The following is a 14,131-nucleotide window of genomic DNA, read 5'->3' on the forward strand; positions in this document are numbered from 1 at the left end:
GACAGGTGGCTACATCTTCAAGCCAAGTTCTCTGAATCCCAGGATGTGGCTTCCTGACACCACTGAACAGCCTCCTCCTTGCCCCATGGCAGCCGTGATTTTGTAAGTGCCTCTCCTTGTCCTCTCCCAGATCTAAGCGCTACGGATTCAGGACAATCTTGCCCTCCCTGAAGGGAGCCAGAGAAACCAGCTGAAGGCATCCGAGGAACAGCGCACTGATGAGAGCAGAGCGGTCGGCATCCCTTCTTCCCACTGCCCAGTGCTCTGAGGGGGCTCACTGGCCGTCTTCTCCTTCATACCTCTGTGCATGCTATTTATTCTCTGGTCTAAGAATGGTCCTGCTCTGTATCCAAATCCTCCTCACACTGACCCCTGGCTCAAGCAGCACCTCCTCCAGAAAGTCTTCCATGATTCCACTGTGCTGTAAGTTCTCCTCCTGTCTCCTACCGCTGGCATTCTTTGCTGTGCTCACATTTGCCTTGCTGGTTTGAACTAAAGAGTACAACATTTTAACTAAAGAGGCAACCATTTGTCCACAGCCATTCTTTAAGAGGAAGAAGGATGGAAAGAGAGAAAATGGATGAGAAGATAAATTCCTTCCTTCTCTTACGCTCTCCCACCTCCCCCAGGTCAGACTACAGCTGACTGGTATGGTCCCTGCCCCCTCATGGACCCCCTTTAACTTGAACCAGGTGGAGTTTCTGTTTCTGTGAGCAACTATTTCTGAACAGGGTCCCAGTTATGTCCATGCATATCTTAACCCTTCTCCAGGACCTGAAACTAGAACAATATTTGCCATATTCCACCTGTTACACTTGCTCTTTCAAAGGAAACAAGTGTTTTTATGTTGTCTAGTTTGTTCTGTTTACTCCCAGCCTGGTAGCGGGGGACCCTGCCCGAGTATCTGTGGGAAGAATGTATGAATGACCAGCATAATGAGCAGCTGGTGAATCCACACCAGGCTAGCTCTGCGTACAGAGGTGAAAGCACAGCGGTTGCAGTTCCACGTTATGGATGAAACGGTTTGGCTCAGAACAGATGCCATCTTTTTATGACATCTGGACATCAGAGGGCTGGGGCAGCCCTTGAGATTTGGAATGGGATGCTCTAAGGTGAAAGGGAACCTTTCAGAATGAAAGTCACACAAAAGGCATCCTGAGCAGTGACCCAACAGAGTGCAGGCAGCGTTACCAAGACTCCACACGCACACACTAACGAGGGTAACCAGTACTCCTTGAAGGCGTGGCTTCACGGGCTTGCCAGCCCTGTGTCCCCTGGGTTGTGAGTGACATACATTCAGCTGCTCTGGCTGCTTGGCTAGTGGGGTCTGTCCAGGTACTCGCTGAGAGGAGACAAGAGTCTGACTGGGGTGCCACCCCTCCTGAAGCCTCTTGGCTTTGCCCAGGATGTCATATCCTGTGTTCCACGGCCATCTCAGCAGGCAGGGATGCAGGAACCAGCTTTCTGTCCCTGCAGAAATGCCTACACCCTCCTTTGGGAACCAGGAAATGCTCAGCGGCCACCAGGGGATGAAGCATTCGGAGCCTGTGCACAGTCCTGAGCTCTGACAGCTTTGTTGCCTTACTCCACCTGCTCTGTTTTGAGCAGTTAGTCATGGAGTCTCTCTCAAAACAGCCAGATCCAGGCATTTTGACAAATGCTCCAGATCTGAGTGTGTAGGGTGGCTATGGGACTCATGACGATGAGTTTGATGCCACCAGCCATCTCTGCTGCAGTTCCCCACAGTCTACGAACTATGGTCAGGACCTCAGACCCTAACTCAGGACACTATGCCAAAACACGGGCATGGCTGGCCTCTTCCTTTGTGACCTTCAGGAAGCATCTGCTTTAACAAACAGACTCCCACTTCCTGGAGAAGCCACAAAGACTTCCAAGGCCTTTACCACCTGATGTGGCATCAGGCTCCCTAAAGGCCCACCCTGTGATTTTTTCATTGCTGCCACCTGCTGGGTGCCCACTGAACTCAACAAATGGACAAGAAATCAATAATGGGTCAGTATATAATGGCCCAAGGCCCTATTTCTGTGGCCCGACGTAGGCAAAAGAATTGACATACCCTGCCCCAGACATCGACTTCTGATTAAATCAGAGAAAGAGCTCACGGGTGGACTACTTATGTACGGCACACTGGCTCCAGAAGAAGGGAAATGAGTAAATAAAATCTTAAAGGACTCCCATTTTCATTCATCTTCCTCACACACTGCCCTCCTATTGATCATCTCTGACTGATTTCATTTTTTAGGTTCTTATACAAGCCCAGAGAACTGATATTTAAAGAAGGTCAGAGATGAGCCTCTTCCTCCCCCCCCCCCCCCGCCTCCTCCGCCAGCGAGGGGAACTGCTCACTTTTTCTTTGCTTTCCATAGGAAGATCTAAGTTGACACAATCTGGTATCAAGAGAAGAGCCTGCATGCAGAGTGAAGACTGGAGAGCCTGTGGCAGCCCTGATGCCACTCAGGGCAGGGCTGTCTATCCATTGCTCGATGGTACAGCCCCCGCCTCCCATCTAGACAGCCTCGGGCTTGCTTGCTATGACTTTTCTGTGTTACATAGATTCATTATAGGTTTTCATTTGGGGGAAGGATTTTCTAGTCCCCCCTGAAAAGAACATCTTGAAGGGCCCTCCCAGAAAGCACAGAATCCAAATTTCTCATGAAAGAAATAGGGGTCTCCATCACAATTGGATGGTTGAGAAGACTAAAGCTTAGCAGGTAGTATAACCTGCTCACGCTCACACAGCTGGTCAGCGGTAAGACTTCAGGATATGGACTGCTGCTCTTGCCATCACGTCAGGGATTCCTGGGCAGGCACCATTCCATCAGGGGAACAGCAGGTTTGACTGGAGAGACTGTTCAAGCAGCCCTCTAGTTCACCCACTAGAAAGGCTAAGCCCTGAGACAGACCACTTCTCTGACCCTGACCTTGGTCAGCACATCAGGGCAAGGTGAGCCTAGAGCCTTTCTGGATTCAGCCAAAGTCCTGCCAGTCCACAGATACAAGCACCATCTTCTAAAGTTTGTACGAAATGCATATTATGGAGAAAGTATGTGTGGATTTCAAGATTTGTCTATCAAAATAATGATGCTGTTCAGCTTATGACTTATCCAAAATAGAGGGCCAGTGCATGGCTGGCTGCTCTGCCTTGCTTACCAGACTGGTGTCCCTCAGGCCCTGAGCCTGGAAGACCTACATAAATGAGGTTGAGCTCAACAGATCTGACAGATCCTTATGCTACAGGGCTTTCTGGGCCACTGTTTTCAACTGTACTTGAAAAGCTAGTTTCCCCTGGGATATGTGGTGAGTCAGAACAATCAGTTACCTCTTCAGGGTAGCATTGAAAGAGGGCCCAATCCTCAAGTTCCAGCCAAGATGAGGCTGGCATGGGAGACAGGAGTCCCTTAACAAGAGGGTTTCCAAGACACACAGGGAAAGGAGGGTCTGGGAGGGGAAATGCACAGAGACATGGCAACATCACAAAGAGGGATCAGATACTTCAAAGAGCCCGACTGTGGAATTGAAATCTATACATCTAAATAGACTCCTCACAGGTTTGAATAGGCAAGAACTGAAGCATGGACCAACCCAGAAACAACTGCAGTATTTTCTGTTGGATTCAGACATACACTCAACTCTGGTGTGAGGCCCACTGGGCTACACCCTAGCCACTGCATGACCCTGGGCAAGTCAGGCCTTCCTTGATCAGATCCACAGTTGTTAGGTCTGGTGAGGGTCTCCCCTCCTGAGAGAGAATTCCCCATGGCAGAGTGAAGAGGAGACATGGGCAAACAGGTCCCTCAGAGGTAGGCAGCTGATCTAGCGTGTTAAGTAGGGTCTGGAACTCTCTGGCCTGGAGAATGGTGAGGCCAGTGGCATTTGCAGTCTTCCATGTAGCAGCAGTGTAGCCCCATACCTCCCCAGCACCTGTGCACCACTCTGCTTGCACATACCATTCCAGCCCACCTGTTCACCTGCAGGGAGTGGTCTCCAGCAGTCTCAGTCCCTGGTCCCTGACAGATGATTGATGGGGTCTTGAAACCCTTTCTTCCTTAGGCCCAACACATATAGCTAGCTATGTAGAGTGGGGAACACCAAGCCCAAACGGCTGAGAACCTGTGGTATGCAGAGCACTCCACATGGGAAAGAAACAGCTGTGTCTCCTCAAGGCACTGGAGTCCATGCTGGAGTCAGAGAAAGCATCTGGAATGTGGGACCCTGCAGGCCCTGGTGCCGTGGCTGTCCTTGGCTCCTGCGTCTGCACCCACCAATTACCCTGCCTGGTTTTATGGCAAAGCGTAAAACAAAGACTAACAAACTGAGCTGTCTGACAAGTTGTAAACAAGGAAAGAAACTTCAGAGGGGCTGATAGAATAAGGCTTTGAGGAAAAGGTCACTTAACCCCCTCAGAGTGAGCTGATTCTGGAAGAAGCATCAACTGGAATCAGGGAGATAGAAAAGGTGAAGAATTTGGCAGAGAAGATGATCCAGGCAGGAAGCAGTACATGTCAAGACACACAGTCCACCCCTCTCCCCGCCACCCCACCCCTGCAAAAAAAAAAAAAAAAAGGCCATCTAGTTTGGAACTGTGTCCCTGTGGTAGGTAGCAGTCCTAGGGTTGACACCAATGCACAGCTCCCCTAGGCCAGGTACCATGTTGAAGGTTGAGCACAGGCTCACTAATGCCATCCTTACAGCAACTCCAGCAAGTGCACAGACTTCTCAAACTCATTTTAACAGATGCACAAACTGAGCTTAGAAAGGGTAAGTGAATTATCCAAGGGATGAAGCCATACAAGACACACCCCACTGCCAGTAACCTAAGCCCCCTTCTGGGCCTGTGCTCTAAGCCATTCTGTGATGGAAAATATTGCGGGTTTAGGAAAAAGCAATGTTTTTCCTGTCTGTTTTGATGACTTCTGTCCCTGCCCTGTCACTCCTCCTGGCATTGTGTTTTCTAACTCAGCAACAGCCCTGTGAAACAGAAGAGCTGATTGAGGGCACATGAGGGGCTGAGGAGCCAGGATTCCCAACACATTTAAGGGAAAAATGGCCTGCTAGGTCTTTTAATTCACCAGGAAAAAATCCAGATTTTGATCAAGGCAGGTAAAAGGGGCTATGCAACACATGGCTTGGTATTTCGATAACTACAAAATCTTGCTTCTTTGGGGGCTCCTGAGGTTATGGTTATAGATGACCCTACTGGCCACAGCCCTGGTGGGAGGAGTAGGCTCTCCCTACACAGAGGTCCCAATGGGCTTTGTTCAGAAAAAACCTACAGGTCAGAGCTGCACTGCTGTCAGTGGTCCATTGGCTTCTAGCATGCTGCTCACAGACTGGTCCCTCCCACTACCACACAGCACCTGTGCTTTCTGCTGCCTTTAATCAAGCATGACTTGTCTGTCATTCATTCTGGCAAGGGTCCCAATGGACTGATGAGCACAGAGGGCAGATGTGTAAGGTCTTCTTTGTACCAACTCATCTAGGGCCTGAAAGACTTCCACCTGCTCCTCTGATTTTCCGAAGATTGAAGACCAATATAGATGAGGATCCTTCCTTCTCAAATGAGATTTGGCCCGTGGCTTCTGTAAAGAGGAGAAAGCACTGACCTGCAGAAGTGACTGGCATTGGAACCACAAGGAACCACATTCATTACTTTGTCCTGGCTTTGCATTCTCTTGGGGTAGTGGAATGAAGTATGTGCCCTAGAGACACATCTACCCGAATGTCTGGGTAGGATCTTACTTGGAATGAAGGTCTTTGCAGATGGGAGGAAATAAAGAAGTAAAAGGGCCATATATTAAGGTGGGCCCTAAATCCTGTAATGGTTGCTCCTCTAAAGAAAGGGGAGCACAAAAAATGCAGAGGCAAAGGCTATTATAGGGTGACAGAAGTAGACTGGGCTCTGGCTATGAGCCAAGGATGGCTGACAGCAACCGGAAGCTGAGAAAAGCCTCGAATGGGATTACCCTAGGAAGTGCTACAAGGAACCAACAGGTGATTTCAGACTTCCGTCCCCCAGGAACCATAAGAAGAGATTTGTGTTGGGTTAGGCTGCCAAGCTTGTGGCCATTTGCTGCAGTGGCCTTCAGAAACCAGGACACAAATTTGCTTAGCAGCTGCTGGTCCAGAGCCTGCACTTTGCACTCTGTGCTCTGCCAGGTGTTCTCACAGGACCCTGCTGCTTCTGCAATCACCTTGCCAGAGCTGAGAGCCAGCAGAGGGGGTGGCAGGATGGTACAGATACCACCTGTGGTGTGCTGTTGTTGCCAACTCTGAGGAGATAACGTGATCTTTGCAAGATTAAGCTGTCTGCAGTACAAAATGCCTGTGTCCAGCCTTACTGTGGAATTGCAACACCATGGCAGTATGAAGAGCCCCTAGTTGCACAGTGCCTAGTGATGCTGCTCCCTCCAGCCCCAGCTCTAACCTGGAGCAACCCCACGCTGTGCACAGCTACAGCCATGGCTCTTAGCCCCTCACTCTGTTCTCACCCTTTCCTCCTTCAGCATGGTTGAAGTCATCCATCAGTCCAAGAGGACCAGAGCCTGGGCTTGAGTGGGAAGGAGGCCAAGCCAAAGGCTTTGGCTAGTGACACACTGTCAGGGATGGCCCAGGGGAGCAGAGGGAATGGATGATACACACAACCTGCTTCTGGCAGATATGCCAGTTCTCAGTACACTGAGGAACCCAACTACCTATCAACACTCGGCCTTGCCCTTTGGCCGCACATGGGCCAGGTTCCCGAGAAGCACAGACAAGATCACAGGCGTCCTTGCAGACACCAGCACTGGGAATCACTCAGTTCCTCCATGGTTGTCCCCTGCCCTAGGAAGCAGAGAGAACCCTGGATTAACCACGTGCCATCCCAAAACCCTTCCAGAAGCTGCTATCGTAGTCTTTTTGTCCATGACTCCACTCCTAAGCGGCCCCATGTGATCACTCACAGAAGGAAAATCAATTACAGAAGAATTCTCGGGAGCTCAGTTTTAAAGTGGCAACTCCTAGCTTTTAATCTCGCACTTCCATCCAAAGCCCACAACTCACGGATGGTTGGCCCTTGGGGCTGCTGTCCCTCTGCTCCTTTACTCTGGCAGTGCTCCAGGAGAAGAAGCCTGGAGTTTCCAACTTGCCTGCACCAGCAACATGTCTGAAGTGCAAAAGAATCACAGAGGGAGCTTTCTTCAAAATATGTACTCTGCACTCCTCCCCAAGCATCCCTTCTGCTACCCTGACCTCCACCTCCATTTGAGAACCATGACCCTAGCCCAGAACCAAAGAGGATGCCTTTAAGCACACACCCTGGGAAATGGAACAGGACTGTCACACACATATTTCACACTCATGTTCAGGGGACATGCATGTGCACATGCCCAGCAGACAGGCTGCCTCTGCTCGGTACCCATGTACTTAAGAACACACGTATCCTCACACCAGTTCTCCCTGTCACCCTGTATTTCCACAAGGGATCTCTAGCCTCCACCCCTGGTGCCATCCTGGCCAGAGGTATGAGGCATTGGATCTGAAGACAAAAATATTTCTGCAGGACCTACGTTATCTATATCTGCTCTGTTGGAGCCCTCTGCTTGTAGGGCCTGTGTGCACTGGGGAGGAACTCTCAGCTAAGTGCTGAGGTGTTAGTGATGGGGAAGAACAAGAACCACACAGGCCATTCCACTGCAGCCAGGGACCTATGTGAATCCCAGGGCCTCTGCAGGAGAGCTGCTGTGCTGGGAGTCCATAGCTCTGTCCCTCCTATCTTCCTCCAAGCTGGAACTTCCTGCTGGGGTTTAATTCTCAAGCCATTTTTTAAAAAGCATCACTTGAGAAGTATAAAGGAACACACATACAGAGGGATTTCCCATCTGTTGGTTCAATCACCAAAAGCCTGCAAAAGCTCAAGCTGGGCCACACCAAAGCCAGGAATTCCATCCAGGTCTCCTAAAGTGGGTTCGCAGGAGCCCAAATATGTGAAGTATCACCCATTGTCTCCCAGAAGGTATGTTAGCAGGAAGTTGGGTAAGAAGCAAAGTAGGGACTCTGGTAGGGGCTTCTTACCTGGCCATGCAATATGGAATGCAGGTGTCCCAAGTAGCAGCTCAACTACTCTGCCCAAGGGCTACCTGAGGCTTGGCTTCTTTTCTATAAAGAACACTCTCTCCAAAAGCCCATTCCAAAAGGTCACAGCTCTGATCAATCATTCAGAAATTCTGCATTCAATGGCTACCGAATATGGAGGGATGGAGGGGATGGTTGGTCCTTGTTCAAAGACAGCAGATCACATCAGTTGCTTCCACATCACCTGTTAGCATGTAATCTACCCCCTGCACTCCACTTGCAGACACCAGCACTAGAAAATAGCCCACTGATGTCCCAGTCACCTTTGCCAGCTAGTTTCTTGTGAGGGCCTGCCAGTGGCCACTCTAACTTGAAATTGAAGGAGGAAAGAGATGACTTCCTGATTTTAGCTCCTACAGCCTAGGCTCCAGCATACCATGGTTATCTTCAGCCATATTTGTGGGTGCTCCCCGGTACAAGCCTCACTGGTCTCCAGCTGTGTACCCCAGATCAGGGCACAGTTCCCAGGCTCTCATCCTATGAGCACATGCTAAGCCAAGCTCCTCCAGAGTCAGAGCTGATTTTCCTTTTTGCTATTTTCCCCTCCAATACACAAGATATAAGATACATGAACAATAAGCCCATGTAAATAAAGCCCAGTTCTCTAGGCTGGGTCTCTCCCGACACTCTGCCTTCATGCTCGGGTTACTCTCCCTAGAGTGGGTCTTTTTGGGCCCTCCTTTTACTCATTAGAAAGAGAAAAATATGTCCTGTGAGATGGACATGGGAACTGGGCCAGATGTAGTGTGTGTAACCCACATACTACCCCCATACTGACCCGTGCTCAGTGTAGTTCCTGTTCCCCCTCTTCTTGGAATTTTAGGTCTCACCTTCCTTATACTGAGAATATGGCCTCCTGTGCCCCTGATTCAATGGGAGGAAGAGCCCTGCCACCCAGCCAAAGTAGCTGCAGCTGACAGACTTGGACACAGTGTGGATACAGAAGTGTTCAGATGTAGCAGGGACTCCCTTAAGCCATCTTCAGAACAAACGATAACCCCACACATCAGGAAATGCCACTGTGCTTACTCATAGGAGAGGTGGGAAGAGATGGCAGAAGAGCTGCACTGCCTGCTACCAACAGGGCTCATGATTCGTCATGTGCCTTGCTGTACTCCATTCACCCACCCGTCCCATACCATTTTTCAGTGATATTTTACCAATTGACCATGTTGTAAACATAACCTGTTCTTGGATTAACAAATAGTCAACCAATCTACTTGGGCATAACTTGCCCATGTTTAGGTCATGAATGGACAGCAGGGCCCAGAGGTAACTTGACTAGCAAGTGGTAGAACCAGGAGGAATCCAGACCAAGGTGTGAACCCACAAACCCATTTTGCTTTCCACCTGCCACACGCATGTTCAAAAGACACACATGTGTACACAGCTGCCAAGGGCTCAGTGATTTCTCTCTGGTGACAGGTAGGGACCTTTAAATAGGTTGGGACTGCAAGTGTAGGGAAGTAGATGGTCCCTCTGCTTCTTCCTGCTGCTGCCCCTTGAAAATCTGTTAATCAAGAGGTGAACCAAATAAGGTAGGTTGGGAGCGATAAGCCAAAGATATGGCTAATGACAGGTTATTAAATAAGCATCAGTGGCAACAATTAGACCACCTTCCCAGACCACCAGAACAGCACACCAGAGACCTGAAGCACTGAGAAGGGATGATATGCCACTTTCTATCCTTGGCATGGGGAACAGACACCTTACTGTCCACTGCAAGTTGCTACTGCATTTGCTGCCACAGGTATGGGGTGCCTGAAGCCAGTCGCTTGCTGTTACAGCAGCCCCTGTGACCACAGTGAGAAAGGTCCTGAGCTGGGGACAGAAGCACTTCTGTGTTTAGCTGAGCACACCTCTGCCCCTTTAACGGCATTGTGACTAGATCCAAAAGCTCCACTATATATTTCCTTTCTTCCCACTTTCACTCTCTACTCTCTCTCTCGTCTTTTTATATGCTTTAGGTTTTCATTTGTTGCTGTACAACATTTAGGAAAGGCTTTCTGTGGAAAGCCATACAGTGAATACTTTTGGCCCAGTGGCCAAGTCTCAGTTGCAACTACTCAGCTTTGTCAGTGGTAGCACAAAAACATCCAGACACCATGTACACAAATGGGGATGGATATGTTCCAATAAAACTTCATTTGCTAAAGCAGGTGGTGAGCCAGATTTCAGCTGAGGCCGTAGTATGTCAGCTGCTATCCTCATCCATAGCTGGCCTTTTAGTCATTTTTTGGTGGCCTCATATCATACCCAAGTACTTTGATATGATCACATGGCTTTGGTTTTCATTTGGTTTTGGTTTTGGTTTGGGTTTTGGTCTTTGCACTTCAGGTTCTCCCCCCTTCACTCTACAGCAAAGAGGATCCTGGAGCCTGGAGAGGAAGAGGGATTCACTAAGACCACATTTTTTTTTTTTTTTTTCTGTTGCAGAAATAGTTACTCTCAAGATCCCAAAGTTCCCACTTTAAGACCAGACAGCCTCAGCTTTGAATTTTGGCTATCATCTGTTAGCTAGACTCAGACAAACTTCTACTAATCACAATCCCTTTTTTCCTGGCCTACTATCCTACCTCTCCCTCTTTCCCTCCTCTTTCTATGAACCCATCACTAATTTTTTTTACATGAGTTAATACCTCCATGACATGCCCATCAGTAACATTTTCTATGTGTCTCAGCACCTCAGTTCTATATTACCCATGGGGACATCATTTCTGGGTCCTCTGTCCCTTTGTTTTGATCTGGTCTGACTATTTTCCAGGATGGAGAGTTCCTTTTATTGCTGTCCTGCAGCTAGCCAGCTGTCTCTCTGTTTTTTTCCTCGTTTTGCTGGAGCACACCCTCTAGTGGTTCCCCCAGGAAAGAACACTCTGAAATCCCTGCATTCCTAAAAATGTTCTTAGCATCATCCTTGACAATAGGTACAGAATTTTAGGGTGAAATTTGTTTTCCAGCATAATTTTCAAACTGTGACCTAGCATATATACTCTGTAGCATTAAGAACTCAGATCAGAGATGGTCTCACCAAGAAATCGTTGAACCCACTAGGATAATAAGACACTGGACTTTATGCTTGGTAAATACTTCCAATGAAAGAACCTCAACTGATTTTGAACTGTGGTAATGCAGCAAGGTGGAGAAATCCACCATGGAGAGAGGGTTCAGGGAGGGGTGGGGGAATCCCAGTGCCCATAACATTGTGTCACATAATGCAATGTAATTAATAATAATTTAAAAAGTGTTTGGAAAAATTGAATTGAAAGAAAAGACTATTTTGATGCAAAAACGCATATAGAAACTCATATGTAATGTTGTATAATGTGCATTTTCCATGAGCTTTCTGAAAATCCCTCCTATCTAGCAGCTGTGTGATCAAGATGTCCATTCTGATTTCTAATCCTTTGTTACATCATATAGAAGTTGTAAAATCCACAACAATACATTTTGATATGGGTCTCACTAAAGGAGCTGGGACACCTGATAGCATTGCAATTAGGATTCTTATTCTCCCATACTGCAGGGGGTTTATTTTCTTTGATAGGTTTCTGCCTCTTCTGTTTTCTGCCTTTCTCTGAACTTCTCCGAGATAAGTGGCACTGATATTAACTTTCCCTCACCTCTTTTTTCTCATGTTTGCTTTTCCCCCCAAAAATGTATTTTCATGGAAAAGGCAGATTTGACAGAGAGAAGGACACAGAGAGAAAGATCTTCCATCCACTGGTTCACTCCCCAAGTGGCCAAAACAGCCGAAGCTGAGCTGATTCAAAGCCAGGAGCTTCTTCTAGGTCTCCCACATGGGTGCAGGATCCCAAGGCTTTGGGTCATCCTCTGCTGCTTTCTCAGGCCTCATGGTGGGGCTGGGTTAGAAGTACAGCAGTCAGGAACCAAACCTGTATCCATATGGAATGTCAGCACTTAGAGGTGGAGGATTAGCCAGTTGAGCCAGTGTGCAGGTACCTTTTTACTCTCTATTTGACCTTCTTAAAGGTTCTTTATGCCAAGATTTAAAAGGGGGGGGGAGAGTGGTTTATACTTTTTAGTATGATAAGAACAAAACTCCCAATACTACAGTTTTTAAACGAGATAAAGAGAAGTCACAGAAATTGTTAAGAATCCGAAAGAGTGTCAAACATCTCACTCATAATAAGAAAACTAAACTACCCCAGGGTGTCTTTTTCCCCAATGATAAGACTGCTAAAAATGCAGCAGCTGAGCAGCCCACTTTGTTGACATGGCACACATGAAGGCATATTGAAAAAGTTCATAGGAAAATGTGTATTATGGGGTCCAGCACAGTACCCTAGTGGCTAAAGTCCTTGCCTTGCCATGTGCCAGGATCCCATATGGGCACCAGTTCATAGTTCATCTGCTCCACTTCCCTTTCAGCTCCCTTCTTGTGGCCTGGGAAAGCACCATAGGATGGTCCAAAGCCTTAGGACCTTGTGCCCGTGTGGGAGACCCAGAAGAATCTTCTGGCTCCTAGCTTTGGACTGACTCAGCTCCAGCCGCTGTAGCCACTTAAGGAATGAACCAGTGGATGGGAGATCTTTCTCTGTTTCTCCTCTGGGTAAACTTGACCTTCCAATAAAAATAAATAAACCTAAAAAAAAAAAAAAAATGAAGCCCGGTGCAATAGCCTAGAGGCTAAAGTCTTCACCTTGAATGTGCTGGTATCTCATATGGACACCAGTTCTAATCCTGGCAGCCCTGCTTCTCATCCAGCTCCTTGCCTGTGGTCTGGGAAAGCAGTTGAGGATGGCTCAAAGCCTTGAGACCTTGCACCCGTGTAGGAGACCTGGAAGAGTATCCGGGTCCCTGGCTTCTTATTGGCTCAGCTCCAGCCGTTATATCCACTTAGGGAGTGAATCAATGGGCAAAAGATCTTCCTCTCTGTATACCTGACTTTGCAATAAAAATAAATCTTAAAAAATTAGTATTATGGCAAAAAAGGCATGGATTCCAATTTTTTGCACCTTATCTTGTAATTCCACTTTTCTATAAACTTTTTGAAGGCCTCTCATAAATAGTACACATTTGCTAAATGTCTCTAATTCGTACTGGTAGCATATATTTTCTCATCAAATTGCAGTCTTCTTCAATAATACTGTTTGTCTAAAGCTCCATGTGGTCTCTAGTGACGAAAATTATCTCATATGAGGGGGCTCTGAAAAACTCAAAGATTGTAACTGTCTTCTCATGGCATCATCCCACAAACTGCCAGAAACTGTCTACTTCCACTTTCCTGCTAGGTCCAGGCATGGTGTACAGAGTGTGTGGCCATGAAATACCTGATTCTGTAGTGTAACAGTTCATTTATAGGCTAACCCTGGAACCTTAGGCTTTTGGTCTTTTATTAGGCTGTTTCTTGGCCCAGCCAAGAACAGGAAGGCACAGGCAGGCAGCTACAGGAACAACTGAAACCCCACCACGACATAGTTTAAAAGTGGTGTCTCCAGTTGAAGTGCAAAGTGTACCTTGTCAACCCTGTGAGAGATGAGCCATCGCTCCAGAATTGTCACTAACATCCAGCTGTTTGTTGGTGTAGACAGGCAATGCCTGGATATGGGGAGAGGCACCCAGAACCAGGTCAGATGCCTCAAGGTAATCTCCCTAGGTCAAAGGTGTGGAACACTTCCATTGCCACCTGCAAATAATTCTCAAAGGTGGTGTGAGGGGGATGGGTTAGGGAGGGGAGACCCTTCCTGCTCCTGGCTGGGAAGTCTAGAGGAAGGGAGGGGGTTGAGCAGCACAATGCCCTGTTGTGTTAACACAAGGAGGGTCCCTGCCTTCCTGGCCACGTCAATGTTTAGGTTATCACTCTCCTTTCTAATAACAACCTCTCTGGCTGCCAGATCAGAGACCCAGACCTGACCCCACCTTCCCATCAGCCCACTCCCTTTTACCTCCTTGGCTTCCGCTGATAACAAAGGCATATGAGCCAGAAAATGATGCTAGAACTGGGGGGTGTCACCTAGGCCCATCCTGGCTTTAGACC

At 48.0% G+C, this 14,131-nt stretch overlaps 1 protein-coding gene across 2 annotated transcripts in view; it reads right to left on the reverse strand.

Moving 5' to 3' along the window:
- Nucleotides 1-14,131, reverse strand: part of KCNH1 (potassium voltage-gated channel subfamily H member 1) — a 312,341-nt gene that overhangs the window by 1,677 nt on the left and 296,533 nt on the right. The gene's annotated exons all lie outside the window — the stretch shown is intronic.

Source organism: Ochotona curzoniae, unplaced genomic scaffold, assembly GCF_017591425.1.
Source record: "Ochotona curzoniae isolate NIBS_2020 unplaced genomic scaffold, NIBS_Ocur_1.0 contig_430, whole genome shotgun sequence".
Lineage (NCBI taxonomy): Eukaryota > Metazoa > Chordata > Mammalia > Lagomorpha > Ochotonidae > Ochotona > Ochotona curzoniae.